Source organism: Hevea brasiliensis, chromosome 2 (genome assembly GCF_030052815.1).
Source record: "Hevea brasiliensis isolate MT/VB/25A 57/8 chromosome 2, ASM3005281v1, whole genome shotgun sequence".
In the NCBI taxonomy this organism is placed as follows: domain Eukaryota; kingdom Viridiplantae; phylum Streptophyta; class Magnoliopsida; order Malpighiales; family Euphorbiaceae; genus Hevea; species Hevea brasiliensis.
In genome coordinates this window covers 86,177,687-86,202,332 of record NC_079494.1, presented here as the reverse complement: position 1 = coordinate 86,202,332, position 24,646 = coordinate 86,177,687, and positions in this window count along the sequence as shown.

Below are 24,646 nucleotides of genomic sequence, written 5' to 3'. Positions count from 1 at the left end.
CCCTCATCTAGAGCAATTCCATTATCGCATCTTACATTTACGTCCTCTTGCCTTACATTAAGTAGGCTCGCCAATTAGCTTATAATTTTATGGTGTGTCACAAATACTTTTGATAAACTCTTCCAAAACTAATTTCACTTGTTATCACAATCCTTATCCTAAAGGACTAGTCACTAATGCATCAAAATTTATTTCCCGACCTCTGTACAATAATACAAGGAGATTTCCTCCCGTTAGTGCATATTTATAATGTAATGTCTTGTATGTATCAAACATTTGAGCGATTGTAGTTACCGACAAAAAGATTTCAAATTCAAATTCACTTTAAAACCATTGCTCGATACCACTAAAACATGTCACACCCTACCCGTAAGGCATAACATGATCCCGTAGTATACCTAATGAATTACCAACTCCGTCGATAATCCATTAAATACACTACAAGGGATTTTAAAAACTTTTCTTACTTCTTTTGGTGAGCACTATTTACAGTGTGAAAGACTTTGGTGAATCAAGTGAAACAACTAACTCATTTGATTTATTTGGAATATCAGAAAATTTTGGCAAGGTGCCATTTGTATTTTGGACAAAGCAGTTCTTGAAAACTCAGAAAAAGCACTTCAATATATTTTCAAATCTCAACTCCAACATTTTTATCAACACAACACATTTCTCAAGTCAAATCCACAATGATTTTCAAAGACTAAGATACAAAGATATAACACAATTTTTACAAGCCAAATAACTCATATTTATTTTACAACTTTCTGTACAACTTAAATTTACAGCTCAAAACCAAGAACAAAATATACATACGTGAATATACATTACAAGACAAAATGCCACATATGGTATACTCACTATACCCAAAATCTCTCATTGGCGGTACTAGCGACCTAGTCTACTGCCTATCTCTCTACTGCGACAAAGAATAAAGCTATCATTGAGACAATGTCTCGTGGTGCACAACATTAACCAAATACAATTTTAAATCACAATTCATAAATCATATCATTAGTGGATACTTAAAACCAAAGTTGATTTCAAGACAATGAATGACATAAGTAATTTAAACACCAATTAACAAATTATCAAAATTCATAATAACACAATTTAGTCAAATAGCTTAAGAATACCGAATTGCCAATTCATACACAATTTGATCAAATTCTTGAATAACACGCTTTTTTCCAATCAATGACACAATTTGATCAAATAACTGAATAATATCGCTTTGCAAATCAATAACACAATTCGATCAAATAATTGAATAATATCGTTTTGCAAATCAATAACACCATTCGATCAAATAACCGAGAATACATGTTGCCAATCAATATCACAATTTAAGTCATGACACAATTTTTTCCATATATGCCGTGTTGTACACCACGACAAGACATGCTCACCCCAATAATCGAAATCAATGAGGAGGAAGCTAGCTATATAATGAGAACTCATCCATACTCACCTCGATGGGAAGTCAAAGAGGGAGGAACATAATCATACTCACCCCAGACTAATAAGTCAAAGAGGGAGGAATAATCACACTCACCCCATTAATGGAGGAGGAACATATTATCAGTGTCATGCCAATTGTGAGTCAAAACAATTCCAAACATTTTATTCAAATGATCCGTAAGAATCCAATAAATTTCCAAAGTTATAATTTCATTCACAAAATGGCAACACAATTCGTAATTCACTTCAATTTCCACAAAACCATTTATGCTTTTCAATCAATAAGTATCCATCAATATCATTCAAACAATTTTTCACAGTTTCAAACCATTCACAATGTTTTTCAATCAATAAGTGTCCACCAAACACATTTCCACAATTTAAAACAATAATATACAAATAGTCAATATTTATTTCCATTGAAAATAATTCAAAAGAAACAGTTGTTGTGCACAAACACAATTTAAAACAATAATATACAAATAGTCAATATTTATTTCAATTGAAAATTCAAGAGAAATAGTTGTTGTGCACAAACCTCTGATATTTGTCTCCTGGTCTTGACTCAGTATTTCTTTCCCTTTTGCTGAGTCCTTGTTAACTGAGAAACACAATTTGAAGTGTTTCAGTGCTAAATTAAACTGTCTCTATCGATGGTGCTTGGTAAATAATGCACTGAACTCAATTATTCACTTAATCACCTAATATACCGACCCTCGATGCGTTTTAGGTAAATTAGGTTTTTGTGTCATTAATATGTCACACTAGATAGGGTTTTAGGTTTGGTACGTTTTACCAAAGTCATTTCCTTGTTTAGTGCATTTTAATGCGACTTGCTGGATTTTGGGATACTGGTTTGACCTAACAGGACGATCTAGTTCCCTCGGTTTTCGGGTCTCGGTCGAAACTACAAACTTGTAGATCTAGGTCTTATTGCACGCGGTGCAAAATTTCAGGTCAATCCGAGTTAAGTAGACCAAGTTATGGTCATTACACTATTGCTGGTCAAGTGGTACCATTTTAGGTCAATTTTAGGTCAAATTGGTCAATTCTGGTTCGGCCAGTTTTTGGACCCGAACTTGTGCAAGTTGTTTGACTTGCTTATGGTCATTTCTGGGTTTTGGTGCCTTCATAACACTTGTAGGTATGGGTCTTAACTATTCATGGTTAAAATTTCAGGTCAATTGGACCTGGTTTGAGTGAGTTATGGCCTAAATACTCACTGCTGCCCAATTGGTCATTTTTCAGGTCCTAATTGCACCTAATCCGAATTGGTCAAATTTTTAGGTCACCTTGCAAGCAGAATTTTGGCATGGTTTCTCAATGAAAGTTGGCACATTTTGTGCCTAGTATCTCACCAAATTGGTCTCATACCAATTGAGGTTACACATTCAAGGTTATAGGCTAAAATATTCACTGCCCTCAATATGCATTTCACACCCCAACTTCAAACACATACTCACCTTGCAAGGTTTACTTCCATACCCTACCAAACTGTTTTGGCACATTACCAAAAACATTTTCTACATTACATTAGCATTATTTTGGGCAGATTCCAATCACCCTCAACACACCAAATATCATTCATAATTACAATTTCTAAATACCATTACAACCACACCTAAACATTACAAACTTTACATACACTTTACAACATTCATTCACATACATATCATCAATCCTTCTAGGTCAATATTCTGCCCACTCTTCCTTAAATATACACCATTTCTCAAGTGTCCACAAGCTGCCACAAAACATTCATCAACATCACATTGCCGTACCATATGCCAATTCCCATCAAAGTGCATAATTCACCATATAAACATGCAATAACTCACTAAGTTACTAAATCACCATTATTAACATTCTTTCCCATCAATTATATGCACAAATACCTCATCATAAACGTGACCCATGGCTGTCCAAAATGAAAATAACAATAACCTTTCAAACTTAAAATTTTCCTTCACCAAACTAATACCCATAACATGCACAAAAACTTTAACAAAGGATTTCTCAAAAATGCAAACTTACCTTTATTTGTAACTTGCTAAACCTTCACCAAACTTCTCAAATTGGGTGTCAATATCTTCCTTGTGATGTGTAGACAAAGTTTAATGAAGGAACTCAAGTGTTTGGAGTTGAAATGGAAGGAGGGATCAAGCTTGCATGAAAATGTCCATGGAGTTTTCTCTCCCTTCATTCACGGCTTGGATGGTAAATGAAGAAGATGAAGTGGCTGCTGGACATAGTGGACTTACATCAGCCCCATAATGTGTTTATTTTATTCTCTTAGTGGTCCACTTACTCTAATTAATTCATATTATAAGTTACTTTCACTTAATCCCACATTAAACCCTTAATTCTCACTATTTACTTTAGGTACCACCAATTTAATTTTTCATTTCATTTTCTAAGTGTAATATTATTTATTTTTAATGGAAATTTAGGTCAAAAGACACTTCGGGATGTCAAATGACCATAATGCCGCATTCCCAATTTTTAACAAGTATTTTGTCTATTTTTCGATTTCTCACTTTTCTTTGTAGTAATTATTTAATTTTTCTTTGATATTTCTAATGATATTTATTCTTCAACAAGGGTCTATTTAAGTCCCAAAAATGTTTTCGGTTCCATGAGAGCTAGTCAACGGTCCACGCCGTGGCTTCTCACCCATCGCTAGGGTTTTCGGCTCGCTTAACTTGGTTACATTTCTTTGCTATGATTTTTCCTTTGTTTTTCTTGTATTTTCTTTTCTTGCATTTCATTATTTATGTCTCCTCATTCATATTGAAGTGTGGTTCTAGGCATCCTAGCTGTCCAGACAGCACTGGTCACTGGAGCAGCAGAACGCACTACCGAACTTAGGGGTGTTACAGTTTAGAGACCAAAAATGTGAGAAATCGGTAAATGATGTCTTTGACCTAGTTTGAGGTGAGAAATGGTCATTTTTTACCAAATGAAATGTGTTGGAAGTGTTGGAGTTGAGACTAAATTCGGACTCAATGTGGCCATGCTACTGGCAGCATGACCAAAGTCCCTTTGAGGGACCAAAATTGAAAATTTACAAGTCCGATTGGTATGAGACCAATTGGGAATGAAAATAGACGCTAAATGACACAATTTTCATTTAGGAAGCATGCCCAAAAAGTGACCAAAACCTAGTGAACAAATTGACCAAACTTGAAAAATCACAGTCTGCTCTGTACAAACTGACCAAATGAAGAGTGTTTGTTCATTTGGTCATAAATTGAGCTAGGCAGGTCAAAATGACTTGAAATTTTACCAGTGGAAAGTTTAGATATAGACCTAAAACTTTCAGGAAGAACACAAACCCAAATTATGCCATTAACCAAGTCATTTGGCCACCCAAATTTGGTGACCTAAAACTACTAGAACCAAAATTACCTAGAAAACTGGGTTGAAACTAATCCGGCAGCCATGGTTCAAATGGTTATACCTTGATCTACAAAACTCCAATTGGAGTGATTCAAAAAGGAGAATAAACTTAAGACAATAGGGAACATTTTCTATGAAGAAAGTTTTGCCAAATTCTAACAGTAAAGTGACCAATAGAACAGTGCAACTTAGGACATAAAAACTGGAAAATTGCAAATTTGCCTAAAAGACTTAGAATTTGAGAAAATGACCAAAACCAACAAGTTTGGTAACCAAAGTGTGGTATGTGGGTGAAGTTTACCTATTAAGCCTTAGAAAGTCAACAAATTGACTTGAATAGTATCATAAATAGTAACTCCAAAATGAAAATTTCCAAGAATGTTAGTTTAAGCATATTTGGGCTAAAATTAAGTATTTATGAATTAATTATTAGATTTACTGTGAAATAAGGTACTGAAACACTATAAATTTTGTGTTTCAACAGAAAAAGACCCGGAAGGCCTAGAGGCGATTATGTCTAGATTTGTGCACAATAACTTTAAATTATTGTTTTCCCACTGAAAACTTGATTTGTATGCATTTTGTTAATTATGGGTTTTGAGAACTATGGTGTTGCCACTTGTTAATGGAAATTTGATTTTGAAAATTGATTGTCTTTGTGCACCAAAATTTTTTAAATTATAGTTTTCATAATGGAAATTGATTTGTTATACATTGTGAATGTTTTTGGTCATAATAAATTTCGAGAATGTCGTGTTGCCTATTTCACAATGGAAATTTGGAATGAAAATTAATTATGGATTTGTATGAAATATTTGAACAATATGGATTTGAATTTAGTTATGGCTTGAAAATCTTATTTGAAAAATAATGTGTTGCCTACTTTGTAAATGAAAAGTTTAGAGTAAAATATGATTTGGGAATTGTATAAAATATTTGAATAACTTGATTTAAATTGTTTTTAGTTCACATTTGGCATGACAATATTAATATGTTCCTCCTCCACTTGTGAGGTGAGTATGATATTTGATCAGTTTCCTCCCTCTCTGGCTTCCCAGTCTGAGGGGTGAGTGTGGATGAGTACTCATTAGCTAGCTAGCCACCTCCTTCATTGATTTCGATTAGTAGGGGTGTTTGCCTTATCGTGATGTAGACACGGCATGTTCGGAAATTTTGTGTCATGTCCTAAGTTGTGTTATTATTTGGCAATACTATGTTTATTGAATTGTTTGATCAAGTTGTGCTATATTAAGTTTTGAAAATTATGATTTGTTATAAATGTGATTTGAGAAAAAAATTGTGAAATGCGATTATGAGATTTTTGAATGATGATTTGTTCATAAATGTTTTATATTTTGCATTTTATGCTTTATTGTGCACCATTGAGTAATTATATACTCAGCGATAGCTTTAACTTGCTGTCGCAGATAGAGAAAAGGACATAGTAGCAGAGTGAGCTACTACAGTTAGAAAGGAGCACAATTGAAGAATTTTTGTACGGGTATTTGTCTACACCATGGTATTTTAGTTTGATGTAAATATGATAGTATGCATATGTATCTCTGTAATTTGACCAGTTGTACAGATAAAATTGTAATAATATTATTTTTGAGATTATGCATCTATAAATTAACTTATGACTGTAAATTAATGATTTAAAATGTAATATGTATGAGTTATGAAATGTTTTGAGATATTAATTCTTGATTTGAAATTTGGATTTTAAATTGAAGTGTTGCTATTGTCGTTGATTTGAAGTTTGGTGATTGCAATTGGAGCTGTGATTGAAAAATATATTGGGAGTGTTTCTATTTTCAGGTTTTGAAGAACTGTTTTCTCAAAATACAGATAGCACTCTGCCGAAATTTTTGTAAAAATTGCAGAGATTTTAAATATCCAAAAATTAGATTTTTGTTTGGACTCTAAATGAAGGTTTTTAATATTTGAAAAAAAATTTTACCCACCAATTCCAAAATGAACGAAAATTGTTTTAAAATCCCTTGTAGTATATTTAATGGGTTACCGGTAGGTGAAGTACGGTAATTCATTAGGTGTACTATGGGAACATGTTACATCTTACGAGGAGTAGGGTATGACATGTTTAGTGGTATCAGAGCAAGGTTTTTAAAATAAATTTTGAACTGTTAATTTGAAATATTTTGTCGGTAAATACAACTGCTCAAATGTTTGATATATATGGCATATTTACATCATGAATATGCAATAACGGAGGTCAACCTCCTTGTGCTTGTTATCAGAGAGTATAAAATTTCTGGAAAACGGAATGGAAGAGTGAGATCATTCCGTAGAGCAATCTGTCGAGGCTGAGGCTCGAGGAGAAGCCCCAGCACTCTAGAACGTGAGTGGGTCAGCCACTCCAACTCCTCCTCAAGCACTGCAGTTGCCTGCTCAGTTTGCACAGCAGATGGCTGCGTTCTTTCAACAAATGGTGGTAAATGTGCCACCTCAAGCACAGACACAAGCACCTGCAGCACAACCACAGCCCTCGGTTCGGCAATATGAAAAATTAATAAAATTTGGGGCCACCGAGTTTAAGGGCACTATGGATCCACTGGAGGCTGAATAGTGGTTAGAGTGAATGGAACGAGTTTTTAGGAAGCTATAGTGTGCAGAAGAGCTGAAGTTCGAATATTCTGTTTCTTTATTGCAAGGGGATGCGTATGAATGGTGGAAGACCATCCCCTACAGTCTGGAAGAGCCACCAGTCCTCACATGGGTAGACTTTTTAAGGGAATTTCGGCAAAAGTGGGTCCCCGATACTTATGTAGACATGAAGCTGCAAGAGTTTTTATGGTTGAAGTAAGGGGATAGAACTGTGGCAGAGTATGAGCGGGACTTTTCAAGGCTAAGCCATTATGCTGGAAGCTTAGTCTTCACCCCTAGAGACCGGTGTAAAAGGTTTGAGGCTGGGTTGAGGCCTAGCTTGAGAATACAAGTGGTAGGGTTCCGACACCAGAATTTTTCTGAATTGATTTCACAAGCCCTGGAACTGGAAAGGATAGAATCTGAATGGGTAGTGAAAAAGAGTACACAAGAGAAAGAGAAAACTGAAAAGGTTACTGGTCAAGCTACTGAGAGTGGCTCTGGGACAAGAAAACATTTTAGAGGATCTAGCTCGCGCAAATCGGGTAGAGGTATATCTTATAGACAGAAATCATCCCAATCTGATCAGCAAACTCAATAGAGACGCAGAAATACGCTATCGGATCGACTTTGTGAGACTTGTGGTAAACCACATAGTGGAGTATGTTATAGAGCTATAGGAGCATGTTTCAATTGTGAAGGGACTGGTCATTTTGCTAAGGATTGCATAAGTCCATGCCGTTATGGATCATTCACCACGGCAGAAGGATCAGCCTAAGTTTTTACCCTGAAGAGTTTACCAACAAATGGTAGAGGCAGAGGCAGAAGTAGGGATAGTACACTTGGAAGTTAGAGTACTGTGAATCAACCAATACAATGTGATGCTCTAGTGAGAGTATACACTATGTGACAGAGGGACGAAGATGAGACTTCTGGTATGGTTGCTAGTATTTTCCCAATTCTTAACTGAGATATGTATATGTGTAAAAATAAAAAAAAAAAAAAATTCAATTTTGATATGTTAGTGACTAGTCTTTTTAAAATTAAATTTGGAAGAGTTTGTAAGTGAAAAGTATTTGCTAGCACACAAGAATTTGTAAAGTTAATTAGTAAGCCTAATTATGTAAGGAAAGAGAACCTAAAAGTAAGTTATAGTGATATAGCTACCTTAGATGCGGGTAAGGTTATTACTACTGATAGATGTCAATGGGTACTATAATCAAAATAAGTTCAAGATATTAGTGAATTTAAAAGAAATAAGATATAGGGAAGTTTGATCTATTGGGATGTATCGTAGTAACTATGCAATATTCTTGATGTTTGTCTTTGTAAGTCAGATTCTGATCTTGACTTGGGATTTATTGTGTAGAGCTACGTACTACCCAATAGTATATAAGGATAAGCATAGTTGCAAACGACATCTATTTTGGTACAGTTATGATAAGATAAAGTTTTCTTATTGGAAAGGAGTTTGAAAATCCTAACCTGGGATTTAAAACTCTAAAGTTATAATATTGAAAGGTTATAGTTCAGTACAAAAGAAAATAATGACTACACATCAGTGCAAAATAAGCTATAGAATATCGATAGATAAAAATAAATATAATAATAAAAAATGAGAAAAATACTAGATGAGGAATTGCCACCAAGGCAAGCAATTTACTTAAGATGCATAACGATATTCTGAATTATTTTATTAAGAAAGAAATAAGTTAAACTAAAGCAAACAAGATAGTGCAAAATGGCACATAGGCCTTGGTAGTAAATGGAGATGGTAAGATAATGGTTATGGACCTATAGCCCAGAAAGAAAAGACTAAAATATTCTAAACTAAACTGAAGGTTACATCAAATGATTAAGAGATTTGATAAGAAAAGAGTAAAACTAAGTTCTCACCCATAGGATCACACAAGGTCCGAGAAAAGCAGATCCACTAGCACACAGATTTGCTTACCTCTAAAATTGAAATGAATTTGAATCTAACTTATGACAGAAGCTCATAAGAAACTTGGCACACGAGGTAAGCAATCGATGAGTAAATAGTATTGATTAAATTGCTAAAGAACCATCATTCAGGCTAGGAAGCTACTTAGGAGCGTGAATAGGATATGAGGAGACAGCACCCACAACTGTTCAGAGACTAATACTAGGTAAAATTTCAAGGATGAAATTATTTTAAGGGGGGAGAAATGTAACACCCCTATTTGCATAGCATGGTATATTTCACTATTCTTGTGACCGGAGTCGATTTGGACAATTAAGAGAATTAGAACTACACTTAAGATAACTGGATAAGCCATAAACACAAATAATTACTGATTGTCAATTAGCTAAGTATAAATAAGAAAAACAGAGCATAAGGAGTTAAACGAATCGAGAGTCACAACGATGGGTGACCTTCTCGGGAACGACTGTAAAGTTGATTTAAACTCAAATTTCGATCCGTAAAATGTGACACCGCGATCCTTAGGATCATTACGAACAGTAGAAAAGAGAAAATCACGAAAAAAAATTGTTAAGCCAGTCAAATAATTAGGTCAGGGAACCGAATGAAATATTGAATTATTTGCAAACTGGGTTGAACCAGCGAGAGGCAATTTGGTTAATTGACCCCGAGAGCTGACTCCTGACCTAACTGTCAAATAAAATCAGAGAAAAGAAAATTTCAGAGTCAGGAATTAAATTAAAGAACTAATAGAAAATAAATAAAAAAAAGAGAAAATGAAAAAGTGAAGGAAGATGACATCATGCATGACATCATGCATGATGCCATAAATCCTATAATTAGTAAATTAATTAAATTGAATTTTTGGTCTTTCATAAGACATAAAAGAAGGAAAAGAAAAGAAAAGAACAAAAAAATAAACCAAAAGTCTTCATCTTCCTCAAAGTGCCGCCTCTCTCTCTCCCAAGTTCTCTCTCAAATTTTCCTCCATGAAAGCTTATTTTTAAGCTTTCTAAACATTAATTCCACCATAAATCCTTTAATTTTCTTGATGAAAAATTATAAGTAAATCTTGGAAGGAAGATTAGAAGGAGAAGAATTGAAGAAAATTGAGAGAAAGTGAAGATCAAAGACTTCACCTAAGGTTAGTAATGCAAACTTCAAATTTTTAGTTTAATTTGTGTATGTATAGCATCAAGAACTTAGAAATTAACATAAAATGAAAAGAAAACTTATTTGGAGGACCAAACTGAATATTTGGCCAACTAGGGTTACTATGTATATGTTTGAGTTTTGATTGAATTTAATATGTAGGCAAGTTTGATTCAGAGTGTAGATAATGTTTATACACTTTGAGTTCATGATTTGAAGCTATTGAAGAATTAGGTTCTTAACCCTTAGGGTTTAGAGACCAAAAATGTGAGAAATTGGTAAATGATGTCTTTCACCTAGTTTGAGGTGAGAAATGGTCATTTTTGACCAAATGAAATGTGTTGGAAGTGTTGGAGTTGAGACTAAATTCGGACTCAATGTGGTCATGCTGCTGGTAGCATGACCAAACTCCCTTTGAGGGACCAAAATTGAAAATTTACAAATCTAATTAGTATGAGACCATATGGGAATGAAAATAGACACTAAATGACACAATTTTCATTTAGGAAGCATGCCCAAAAAGTGACAAAAACCTAGTGAACAAATTGACCAAACTTGAAAAATCACAGTCTGCCCTGTGCAAACTGACCAAATGAACAGTGTTTGTTCATTGGGTCATAACTTGAGCTAGGCAGGTCAAAATGACCTGAAATTTTACCAGTAGACAGCTTAGATATAGACCTAAAACTTTCATGAAGAATATAAACCCAAATTATGCCATTAACCAAGTCATTTAGCCACCGAAAGTGGGTGACCTAAAACTGCCAGAACCAAAATTGCCCAGAAAACTGGGTTGAAACTAATCCGGAAGCCATGGTTCAAATGGCTATAACTTGAGCTACAAAACTCCAATTAGAGTGATTCAAAAAGGAGAATAAACTTAAGACAATAGGGAATATTTCTTATGAAGAAAGTTTTGTCAAATTCTAACAGTAAAGTGACTAATGGAACAGTGCAACTTAGGACACAAAAACTGAAAAATTGCAAATTTGCCTAAAAGACTTAGAATTTGAGAAGATGACCAAAACCAACAAGTTTGGTAACCAAAATATGGTATGTGGGTGAAGTTGAAGTTCACATACCTATTAAGCCTTAGAAAGTCAATAAATTGACTTGAATATAACTCCAAAATGAAAATTTTCAAGAATGTTAGTTTAAGCATATTTGGGCTAGAATTAAGTATTTATGAATTAATTATTAGATTTACTGTGAAATAAGGTACTGAAACACTATAAATTTTATGTTTTAGCTGAAAAATACCCGAAAGGCCTAGAGGCGATTAAGTCCAGGTTTGTGCACAATAACTTTAAATTATTATTTTCCCACTGAAAACTTGATTTTTATGCATTGTGTTAATTATGGGTTTTGAGAACTATGGTGTTGCCACTCGTTAATGGAAATTTGATTTTGAAAATTGATTGTGTTTGTGCACCAAAAATTTTTAAATTATAGTTTCCATAATTGAAATTGATTTGTTATACATTGTGAATGTTTTTGTTCATTATGAATTTCGAGAATGTTGTGTCGCCTATTTTACAATGGAAATTTGGAATGAAAATTAATTATGGATTTGTATGAAATATTTGAACAATATGGTTTTGAATTTAGTTATGGCTTTGAAAATCTTATTTAAAAAATAATGTGTTGCCTACTTTGTAAATGAAAAGTTTAGAGTGAAATATGATTTATGAATTGTATAAAATATTTGAATAACTTGATTTAAATTGTTTTTAGTTCACACTTGGCATGACAATATTAATATGTTCCTCCTCCACTTGTGGGGTGAGTATGATATTTGATCAGTTTCCTCCCTCTCTGGCTTCCCAGTCTGAGGGGTGAGTGTGGATGAGTACTCATTAGCTAGCTAGCCACCTCCTTCATTGATTTCGATTAGTGGGAGTGTTTGCCTTGTCATGATGTACACACGGCATGTTCGAAAGTTTTGTATCATGTCCTAAGTTGTGTTATTGTTTGGCAATACTATGTTTATTAAATTGTTTGATCAAGTTGTGCTATATTAAGTTTTGAAAATTATGATTTGTTATAAATGTGATTTGAGAAAAAAAATTGTGAAATGCGATTATGAGATTTTTGAATGATGATTTGTTCATAAATGTTTTATATTTTACATTTTAGGCTTTATTGTGCACCACTGAGTATTTATATACTCAGCGATAGTTTTAACTTGCTGTCTCAGATAGAGAAAAGGACATAGCAGCAGAGTGAGCTGCTACAGTTAGAAAGGAGCACAATTGAAGAATTTTTGTACGGGTATTTGTCTATACCCTGGTAGTTTAGTTTGATGTAAATATGATAGTATGCATATGTATCTCTATAATTTGACCAATTGTACAGATAAAATTGTAATAATATTATTTTTGAGATTATGCATCTGTAAATTAACTTATGACTGTAAATTAATGATTTAAAATGTAATATGCATGAGTTATGAAATGTTTTGAGATATTAATTCTTGATTTGAAAATTGGATTTTAAATTGAAGTGTTGCTATTGTTGTTGATTTGAAGTTTGGTGATTGCAATTGGAGTTGTGATTGAAAAATATATTGGGAGTGTTTCTATTTTCAGGTTTTGAAGAACTGTTTTCTCAAAATGCAAACGGCACTCTGTCGAAATTTTTGTAAAAATTGCGGAGATTTTAAATATCCAAAAATTTGATTTATTTTTGGACTCTAAATGAAGGTTTTTAATATTTGAAAAAAATTTTTACCCACCAATTCCAAAATGCACGAAAATTATTTTAAAATCCCTTGTAGTATATTTAATGGGTTACGGGTAGGTGAAGTACGGTAATTCATTAGGTGTACTACAGGAACATATTATATCTTACGAGGAGTAGGGTGTGACATAGTTTAATTAATTAATTAATTAAATTAATGAATTCAGTTTGCAATTAGATTGCAAAGTCTATAGCATCACTTGAAACGAAATTCAACAAGGGAAGAATTTAAGCTAATATCTATTGTGTTTAAATATAAGCTTAATTAATTAATTCATTAATTAAAAGAGTTTGACTAATTAATGAGGTAAAAGAATTTATTTGGTTTTGATGGCTTAAGAAGTCATGAGAGAAAATTAGTTTAATGGCTTGTTAGAATATTCCATAACACTTTAGTGATATGAAAATCCCTCTATGACTTGGTCTAATCCCTAAATTATACAAACTTGACAAGTGGCACAATCAAAAGTTGAAAACACATCTAATTGGTGAATTAGATGTTAACACTTGTAAAGTTAGTAATGACTAGTGGTCTTCTACTAATTGACTTTAGGGAATTAAAATCTCTAAATGTTAGAGATTAAAAGACAACTTCAGGTATATAGCAATTCCTAAAGTGGAATAAGCCATTTTCTTTTGGTGAAATCCCTAAATGTTAGGGATTACTTCATACTTTAGTGATATGGGAATCTCTAAAGTATAAAAAGGCCAAGTCTTCCTTTTGGATGATAACTTTGGAGATATCACTTTCTTGTTCCTTCATTTTGTCTTAAGCCAAACCCTTTCTTCTTCTTTCTTAAGTTTAATTCAAGAGAAATTAGTAGTTTTAGTATTGAATTAAAGCTAGAGAAATTATTTCTCTACTCTTCCATAAGGTTAAAATCAAAGTAACCTAAATCCTCTTCTTGTGCAAGTTATTAGCCAAACTAAGAGAGGGAGCACAAAAGGGATTTTAGTACAAATTTGAAGCTTTGATCAAGTTGTTCATGTAGATGGACTAAATGACTGACATTTGGAGGTCTTTGCTTCCCCATATTTGGTGTTAAACTTGATTCTGTGCTTATTCGGATAAAATCCCTAAAACTTTAATATTTGATATGGTTTTAGTATCTTAATGGCTAATAGGGTAATAGCAATTGAGTTATAGGATTATAACAAAATATGTGATTTTTGCAATAGAAAATCAAGTTCCCTGAGATGCATGAAAAACTTAGGGATTAAAATTTAAAATTGCTATATTTGCATCCTTGATGGTGTTTTCTTTTCAAAGGCAAGGTGACTAAAACTTTGAAGCTTCATTCCTAGCATTTCCTGCAGTGGATGGAGGCAAAGGCATTGGTTATGGTCTCCTAGTAGTCTGGGCTTTTCATCTTGACCTGCAATGCTCAAAATGGGTACTGACAAGGCTAGTTTCTAAGGAAAAATAAATAGCACCTTTGGAGGTCAATTCTAGACAATCTGTCCATTAAATGGATGATTCAAGACCACTAACGGATTCACCTCAATGAGACCTTTGAGATGGGACCAACCTTACTCTGATCTGACACCATTTAGAAAAGTCAATCATTAGATGACTTAAATGGATCGGTGAGATTTCTAAGCCCTTTTGATTGCCATTTTTAAAAGATAATTATATGATAATTATTAAAATAATTTGGGATTAATGTAGGTACATTTGGATTGATGGTAGCCTTTTAGTGGCGAATCCTTTAGCCAGTTCTAGCTACTCGATGAGCTGTACTAAGAGGTAGTCAATATTATACTTGCTCCTAGCATTTTTAGACACTATAGACATGTTCTAGGTAGTATAATCGACTTTGTTAAGTCCGATCTAAAATTCAGTAGTTTTACCTTGAACTAAGGCAGATAACTTAATTAATTAAATATTATTGACTTAATGTAATACTCACCTAAGGACATTGTAAAGGACCTTCCGGAATTTTTTTGTTATTTTTAAAGAACAGACCATAATTATTCATACTACAGAGGATTTAGGGACCCAAACTAGAACATTGAGCAATTGGACTTAGATTAGGATTCTATAGGTCTCAAATGGGCATTGTGATATTTTTATAGGCTTGAGGCCATGTTGTTGAGTTTGTTTTGCAAGGAGGATAGGTATAATTACAAGAGAGGCTCTATCGAATTTCTAATAGGATAGTTAAATTAAGTATGTAATTGCATTCAGTTAATGGTCATTGTCTGATAAACTAACAACATGTCTATTTAGGTTAGTTGAACCAGTGGTGTCAGTAGTCCCAGTAGGTCCAGTAAAAGTAAAAAGGTCAACCATGTAACACCCCCATAATAAGTAGTCTATGCATTCTACTGTTTCGGTGACTAGTGTCTGTCTGGACAGTCAGGATGTCTAGAACTATATATGTGTCATCTAGAAATTCCATAACTAAAAATTAATAGATGTCACATGAAGGTGAAATGGAAATAAGAAAAACAAAGCATAATCTGCTAAATGAGCCGAGGTCCCGGCGATAGGTGACCAAACCGAAAAGTAACTGTGAGCACCATTGCTACCCTAATTTCGTGTGGGACTCTATGACACCCCAGACCAAGGGACAATTGCAAAACTAATGGTAATATGAAAAACCACAAAAAAGAATAAAGAACAAATTCAAATAATTGAATTAGAGTTCAGGAAGTAACCTAATGCTATTTGAAAAATTGATCAGATTCGATAAGGGGCAATTTGGTTAATTCACCCTTAGAGGTGACTCTTGGCTTAGGTGTCCATTAAAATGTAGGAAATTAAAATTTTGAAAAAGAATTAAAAACCTAAAGAGGTGTATGGAAGAAAGGAAAAAGGGAAAAGAAAAATTCCAAATTTAAGTGATGATGGCATCATCAATGATGTAAAGCATGACACAATAAAAATTTATAATTTAATTAAATCATTTTTGGGGTAAGTATAAAAAAATAACTTGTAAATTAAAAAGAAAAAGAAATCACTTCTTCTTCTTCCATTTTGCCGTCTCTCTCACCTCATCCCTCTCTTTCATTTCCTCCATTAACACACATATACAAGCTTAGAAAACTTAACTTCTTACCTTAAATTCCACAAATATTAGAACCAAAACTTGGTTTTGGATCTTGACAAGAAGATTAGAAGAGAGTATTTCAAGAAATAAGTGGAGATTAAGAAGATTGAAAAGCTCCATATAGGTGAGGCTCTCTCTCTTAGCTTGAATTAGTATACACTCATGTAATTAAGAGTGATTAAGTGGAAATTAACTTAAGAATTGAAAAATTATATATGGAACTCAATATATGCATTTCGGCCAGCTTGTGAGGGTTAGGGATTTGATGAGTTTAATTTAAATTAAACATGCTTTGTGATGTTTATGAGGTGTTGAACATGATTAGTGAAGTGAATTTGTATGAATTAGGAAATTGAGAGAATTAGGGTTTATGGAGGATTAGGGTTTTGGAAGAAATTGGAGATTTTGTGAATTGTTGACCAATTGATATTGTGATGCTTAATTATGGTCAATTAGTGTGCTTATAAGTGTAAATTGATGAATGGAATTGAGATAAGTGAGTAATGTTGAGATGTTGAATTATGGACCAATGAGTCTAGCAGAGTTAAATGGCCATAAGTAGAATTGTGTTGCTCCAATTAGTGTGAGGCCATTTGGAGATGAAACTAGGGTCATAATATCACATTTTTAGTGAAGAAACCTTGCCCAAAAATGGTCATAATATCACATTTTTAGTGAAAAATTGCCCAAAACTAAACCCAAGTTGACCAAAAATTGGCTTGAATTCGGAATTAGTGACCTGATTCTGGACAGAATTGACCAAATAAACAGTACATGTTCAATTGGCCATAATGTTGAGTGGAGAGTTAAAAATGACCTGATTCTTGAACCCATAAAAATATTAGACATAGTATAACAACTTTTATGAAGAACAAAAACCCAAATTCTGACCATAACCTAATCAAATTGCTAACCAAAATTAGCTCACCAAAACTGCTAGAACCAGAAATTCTGGACATAGACCAATCCATCCAGTTATGGTAAAAATGCCATAACTTGAGCTACAAAACTCCAAATGGAGTGATTAAAAAATGGAATTAAAGTAAAGAAATTGAGGAACAACTTTGATGAAGAAAGTATAGCCAAATTTCCACTGTAGATTGGTCCAATGGAACAGTAAACATTGGTGACAAAAACTAAAAATTTAAAATTACTTTTAGGAAGACTTGAATTGTAATTGGCAACTAATGCCAACAATGTCACACCCTACCCCTCTGTAAGGCATAACATGATCCCGTAGTATACCTAATGAATTACCAACTCCGTCTACTGATAACCCATTAAATACACTATAAGGGATTTTAAAAACTTTTTCTTACTTCTTTTACAGTGGTGAGCACTATTTACAGGTGTGAAAGACTTTGGTGAACTGAAGTGAAACAACTAACTCATTTGATTTATTTGGAATATCTGTAAAATTTTTAGCAAGGTGCCATTTGTATTTTGGACAAAACAGTTCTTCAGAAAACCTGTAAAAAGCACTTCAAATCCACAGTGATTTTCAAAGACTAAGATACAAAAATATAACACAATTTTTACAAGCCAAATAACTCATAATTATTTTACAACTTTACTGTACAACTTAAATTTATAACTGCTCAAAACCAAGAACAAAATATACATACAGTGAATATACATTACAGTACAAAATGCCACATATGGTATACTCACTATACCCAAAATCTCTCTATCTCTCTACAATAAAAAGCTATCGCTGAGACAATGTCTCAGTGGTGCACAACATTAACCAAATACAATTTTAAATCACAATTCATAAATCATATCATTAGTGGATACTTAAAACCATAGTTAAATTCAAGACAATAAATGTCAACAAGAATTTAAACTCCATTTGTTAATATCACAATAATTTTCAATAAGTCAGATCATGGTTGAATTCAATGATATGTCAATAAGAGTTTAAATCAATTTCACAATCTCACAATACATAATAACACAATTCGATCAAATAACTGAAGAATACAGTGTTGCCAATCTATAACACAATTTAGGCCATGACACAATTTTTCCATATATGCCGTGTTGTACACCACGACAAGACATGCTCACCCCAATAATCGAAATCAATGAGGGAGGAAGCTAGCTATATAATGAGTACTCATCCACACTCACCTCAGACTGACAAGTCAAAGAGGGAGGAACATAATCATACTCACCCCAGACTGATAAGTCAAAGAGGGAGGAATATATCACACTCACCCCATAAAATGGAGGAGGAACATAGTAACAGTGTCATGCCAATTGTGAATCAAAACAATTCCAAACATTTTATTCAAATGATCCGAAGAATCCAATAATTTCCAAAGTTATAATTTCATTCACAAAATGGCAACACAATTCGTAATTCACTTCAATTTCCACAAAAACCATTTACAGTGCTTTTCAATCAATAAGTATTCATCAAATACCATTCAAACAGTTTCTCACAGTTTCAAATCATTTACAATGCTTTTCAAGCAATAAATATCCATTCAAGTACATTTCCACAATTTAAAACAATAATATACAAGTAGTCATAATTTATTTCAATTGAAAATAATTCAAAAGAAATAAATATTGTGCACAAACACAATTTAAAACAATAACATACAATTTATCATATGAAATATTATTCAGAACAAAATCAGTTGAAAACTAGTTGTGCACAAACATAATTTAAAACAATAATGTACAATAGTCATAATTCATTTCAATTGAAAAAAATTCAAAAGAAATAGCACAAACCTCGATATTTGTCTCTGGTCTGACTCGATTTCTTTCCCTTTGAGTCCTTGTTAATCGAGAAACACAATTGAAGTGTTTCAAATTAAATTGTCTCTATCGATGGTGTTTGGTAAATAATGCACTGAACTCAATTATTCACTTAATCACCTAATATATCGACCCTCGTTGCGTTTTAGGTAAATTAGGTTTTAGTGTCGTTAATATGTCACATTTGATAGGGTTTTAGGTTTGGTATGTTTTACCAAAGTCATTTCCTTGCTTAGTGCATTTTAATGCAAATTGAATGATTTAGGGACACTGGTTTGACCTAACCGGACGATCTAGTTCCTCGGTTTTCGGTCTCGGTCGAAACTACAAACTTGTAGATTTAGGTCTTATGGACCGCGGTGCAAAATTTCAGGTCAATCCGAGTTAAGTAGACCGAGTTATGGTCATTACACTCTTGCTGGTCAAATGGTACCATTTTAGGTCAATTTTAGGTCAAATTGGTCAATTCTGGTTCGGCCAGTTTTTGGACCCGAACTTGTGCAAGTTCTTTGACTTGCTTATGGTCATTTCTGGGCTTTGGTGTCTTCATAAGACTTGTAGGTATGGCTATTAACTAGTCTTGGTTAAAATTTCAGATCAATTGGACCTGGTTTGAGTGAGTTATGGCCTAAACACTCACTGCTGCCCAATTGGTCATTTTCAGGTCCTAATTGCACCTAATCCGAATTGGTCATTTTTAGGTCACCTTGCAAGCAGAATTTTGGCATGGTTTCTCAATGAAAGTTGGCACATTTTGTGCCTAGTTTCACCTCAAATTGGTCTCATACCAATTGAGGTTACACATTTAAGGTTATAGGCTAAAATGTGTACTGCCCTCAATATGCTTTTCACACCCCATTCAAAACACATATTTACCTTGCAAAGTTTACTTCCATACCCTACCAAATCAGTTTTGGTACATTACCAAAAGCACTTTCTACTTTACATTAACATTATTTTGGGCAGATTCCAATCAGCCTCAACACACCAATATCATTCACAATTACAATTTCTAAGTACTATTACAAACACACCTAACCATTACAAATTTTACACACACTTTACAAGATCAATCTACATACATATCATCAATCCTTCTAGGTTAATATTCTGCATACATTTCCTTCAATATATACCATTACTCAAGTGTCCCCAAGCTGCCACAAACCATTCTTCAACATCAAAGTGCCATCCATTTTACAATTTCCCATCCAAGTGCATAAATCACCACATAAACATGAAATAATTCACTAGGTTACTAATTCATCATGATCAACACCATTTCTCATCAATTATATGCACAAATATCTCATCAAAAACGTGACTCATGGCTGTCCAAAATGAAAACAACAATAACCCTTCAAACTCAAAATTTTCTTTCACCAAACTAACACCCATAACATGAACATAAACTTTAACAAAGAAATTCTCAAAAATGCAAACTTACCTTTAATTGTAACTTGCTAAACCTTCATCAAACTTCTCAAAATTAGTATCAATATCTTCCTTGTGATGTGTAGACAAAGTTTAATGAAGAACACTAAGAGGTTGGAGTTGAAAATGGAGAGTTAAGAAAGCTTGCATGAAAAATGGCTATGGAGTTTCCTTCACTCTTCAATTCGGCAATTTGAATGCAAATGAGGAAGATGACTTATTCAGCTGCATTTTAAGTGTACACATGTCCCACTATGTTTTTAATTAATCCCTTAGTGGTCCACTTAGTCACTTAATCATATAATAAAGTAATTATTCATTTATTCCACATTTAACCCATAATTTCCACTATTTATTTTAGGTACCACCAATTTAATTTTTCATTTTATTTTCTAAGTGTAATACTATTTATTTTTAATGGACATTTAGGTCAAAAGACACTTGGGATGTCAAATGACCATAATGCCTGGCATTGATTTTTGTTTTGTCTGCTTTTTCGATTTCTCACTTTTCTTTGTACTAATTATTTAATTTTTCTTTGATATTTCTAATGATATTTATTCTTCAACAAGGGTCTATTTATGTCCCAAAAATGTTTTCCAGGGTTCGTGACTTCTCACCCATCGTTAGGTTTCGTTTAACTTGATCACATTTCTTTGCAATCATTTTTCCTTTGTTTTTCTTGTACTTTCTTTTCTTTTATTTCATTATTTTATGTCTCCTCACTCTCATTGAAGTGTGGTTCTAGGCATCGGACAACGCACTACCAAACTTAGGGGTGTTGCAAACAAATTTATTACCCAAAATGTGGTAATTAGCATGAGATTAGAAATGGTATACCTATTAATTATGAAATAGTAAAAAAATTGTGTGAATAATAATGTGAATAGTAACCATAATAACATCAAATGCAAAGAACCCAATCTTAGGAGACTTTATAAGTAAATTAAGTATGCAAAATTCAATTGTTAGATTAATTATTAGAAATGATTTGGATGCGTATTGAAACACTTTAATTATATGTTTCAGTTAGAAAGGAACCATCCAAGAAAGGAGGGAAAATTGGATCAAGTCAAGACTAATTAAAGAGGTTTGTACACAATAACCACTACCAATTTGTTTCCAAATTTAATTTTTGTTTTGAATGAATTGTATGAATAATTTATAACCTTTGTTGCATTGAAAATCCTAATTGAGAAACTATGTATTGCTAGCCCATTTTTGTGTAATTGTTTGAATGGAAAATGATTGTGAATTGACAAATGCATTTGATGAATGGAAAATTATTAAAATGGTTTGAAACCACAGTTGACATGACTATGTGTTTTAAATTTCTCACTAGCCTGCCTAGTGGAACGAATTGGATTTGTATTCCCTCTCTAGCTGAAGTGTTGAGGTGTGTGCTAGTTAAGGATGAATTGAATGAGTTCTCATATATATGTGCTAGCTAGCCTTTGCATTCCCCATTAGCCTTTGGTTATTGGGACAAATTGGATAATCGTGCCATGATCAAAACTATGTGACTTTTTGGAATTTTTGTTTCATGATTGATGGAATAAAATTTGTTTTTATTAAGTGATTCACTGGCTTTAGAAATAAAGCATGATTTTATATGCATTAACATTTCAATTGATCTAGCTTAGAAAATTGTGATTTATATTGATGTGTAAAATATTATTTTTTTTAGTTGTGCACCACTGAGTCTTTGGCTCAGCGATAGCTTGTTTATGCTATCGCAGGTAAAGAGGCAGATAAAGCAGCACAGTAGGCTACTTGTGACAAGGAGTGATCATTATTTTAGAGTTATTACCGGGCATATAGATTATACCCTTGTAAATTTTGTTTTAATGTATATGTATTTGTGTATATGTATATGACAGACTTCAGCAATTGTATAAAGGTTTTGAAATTTTATTTTTGATCAGTGCAAATATTTGTAATGTTAACCTGTTATTTCTTATTAATGAAATGCTTAAGTTCTTTTTGAATTTTTCAAATAATGAATTGCTACCTTTAATTGAGTTTATGAGATTGAATTGTGTTGAAATTATTGGAGTTGTGGTTAAGATATATATTGGGAGTGTTTTTAACAGGTTCTGAAGAACTGTTTTCTCAATTTATAGATGAAACTCTGTCAAAAATTCTGTAAAAATCCCAGAAATTCTGAAAAGATAAAAAAATTTTCAATATATAAACCCCTTTAAAAAGTTCTTTAATGGTTATTTATCATTTCTTTTCACTTTAAAAGGGATTAAAATTGTTTAAAATCCCTTACAATATATTTATAGATTATCGATAAGCGAAGTTTGGTAATTTATTAGATATATTATTGGATCATGTCATGCCTTATTGTGACACCCCTTACCCGTCTACAGTATATCCGAGTAAGCTATGTCACACGGCGTACCGGAACACTCTATTTTACCTTAGTTTATTTTTATCATAGTTTTGAATACAACTTGTGAAATATAATTCATTTAAGCCATTTGTTGAAATTTTAATTTATTTGAGGTTCCAAAAATTTTATAGAAACTCCGGCAGAGTACGGGCTAAAAATGGAGAAAACAGTTCTTCGGAACCTGTGAAAAACACTTCCAATATTCATATCTCATCACTCTCAAACTCCAATATCAGAATCTCAACATTTTTCAATTTCATTTCTCAATCATTCATCTCGTGTGATATCATGTATAATCACAGATAAACATTCACTTTTCCATTCACAAACACAATTTTCATTATTTACATGAAAATCAAAATACATTACATAAGTTTCATTTACACAAAGGAAAATAAAAATCAATTACAAAATACCAAAATGAAGCCTAGTGTCCTACCAATGCACTGTAGGTGGTGAGGTGACACGGACACTATGCAGAGCTACAGGATGGACTCACCCAGTCTGCGGTCTACTGGGCTCACGATCAGTATCTCCAGAACCTACGCGTGGCAAAAGCAACGCGCTAAACAATAATGCTTAGTGGTGCAATAATAAAATAAAAGAAAGTAGCAGAAAATAAATATGTATTGAATGTATATGTCGTATTTGTTTTGTATTTATCATATTCATTTATTTCTTTAACTTTGTCCATTTTCATTCATTTGGTTGCCCAAGTAACCTATATGGATGACTGGACTAGATAAACGGGTAAACTGGCACTGGGTATCTAGTACCTCAGGCCGTCACACCATCGGTCACATATGTATCTCCCGGTGTGCAACAGAACAGCTAACAAGCTGTAAATAATATCAGGCACAAGGCCACACCTCAATACAAGGTCAGAATGGCTAAAAGCCATGAAATCACAGAATGGCATATTGCCATGTGCAGTACTGCTAACTGAACCCTATTGGCATGCCAAACTATCCAAACCAATCTAGTTAGGTATACTAGGGCATTTGATACTTTTGAATTATTTAATTTTTGAATTTCAAGTTTTGGTGTCACTATTCACCTCATTGGTCAACAAAAATGTTGACTTTTTGATAAAAAATAGGTACATTGGTTTTGACACTCCCAACATACCACATTTTGCATTCAAAACTTGTTGGCATTAAGCATTTATACCATTTCTAAGTTTAAACCAAGGGAAGCAGAATTTTCAGTTTTTGTAGCCCAAATTTACTGTTCCATTAGGCACTGTTGCAGTGGGAATTTGAGGAAATGGTAAACATGAAAGTTGTTTCTTATTTTGTCTAGTTGAATTTCTTTTTTTGAATCACTCCATTTGGAGTTTTGTAGCTCCAGATATGGTCCAAAAACCATAGCTGGCCGGATTTCAATTCTGCAAAATTTACCAAATCTACAGTACCATGAATAGTGAATGTGACTGCCATTTGGGTTAGGTTCTGGTCATAATTTGGTGTAGTTTTCTTCATGAAAGTTGTTTTTCTATGTCTTATCTTGTTTCTGTAAAAATTTCAGGTCAATTGACCATTTCTACAGTGAGTTATAGCCAAATGAGCAGTTACTGTTCATTTGGTCATTCTGCAGAATTGGCTTGCAGGGTACCCGGATTGGGGCCAACTTTTGGTCCTCTTGCTTTGGTCTTTTGGGCATGGTTTCTTCAGAAAAAATGTGCCATTA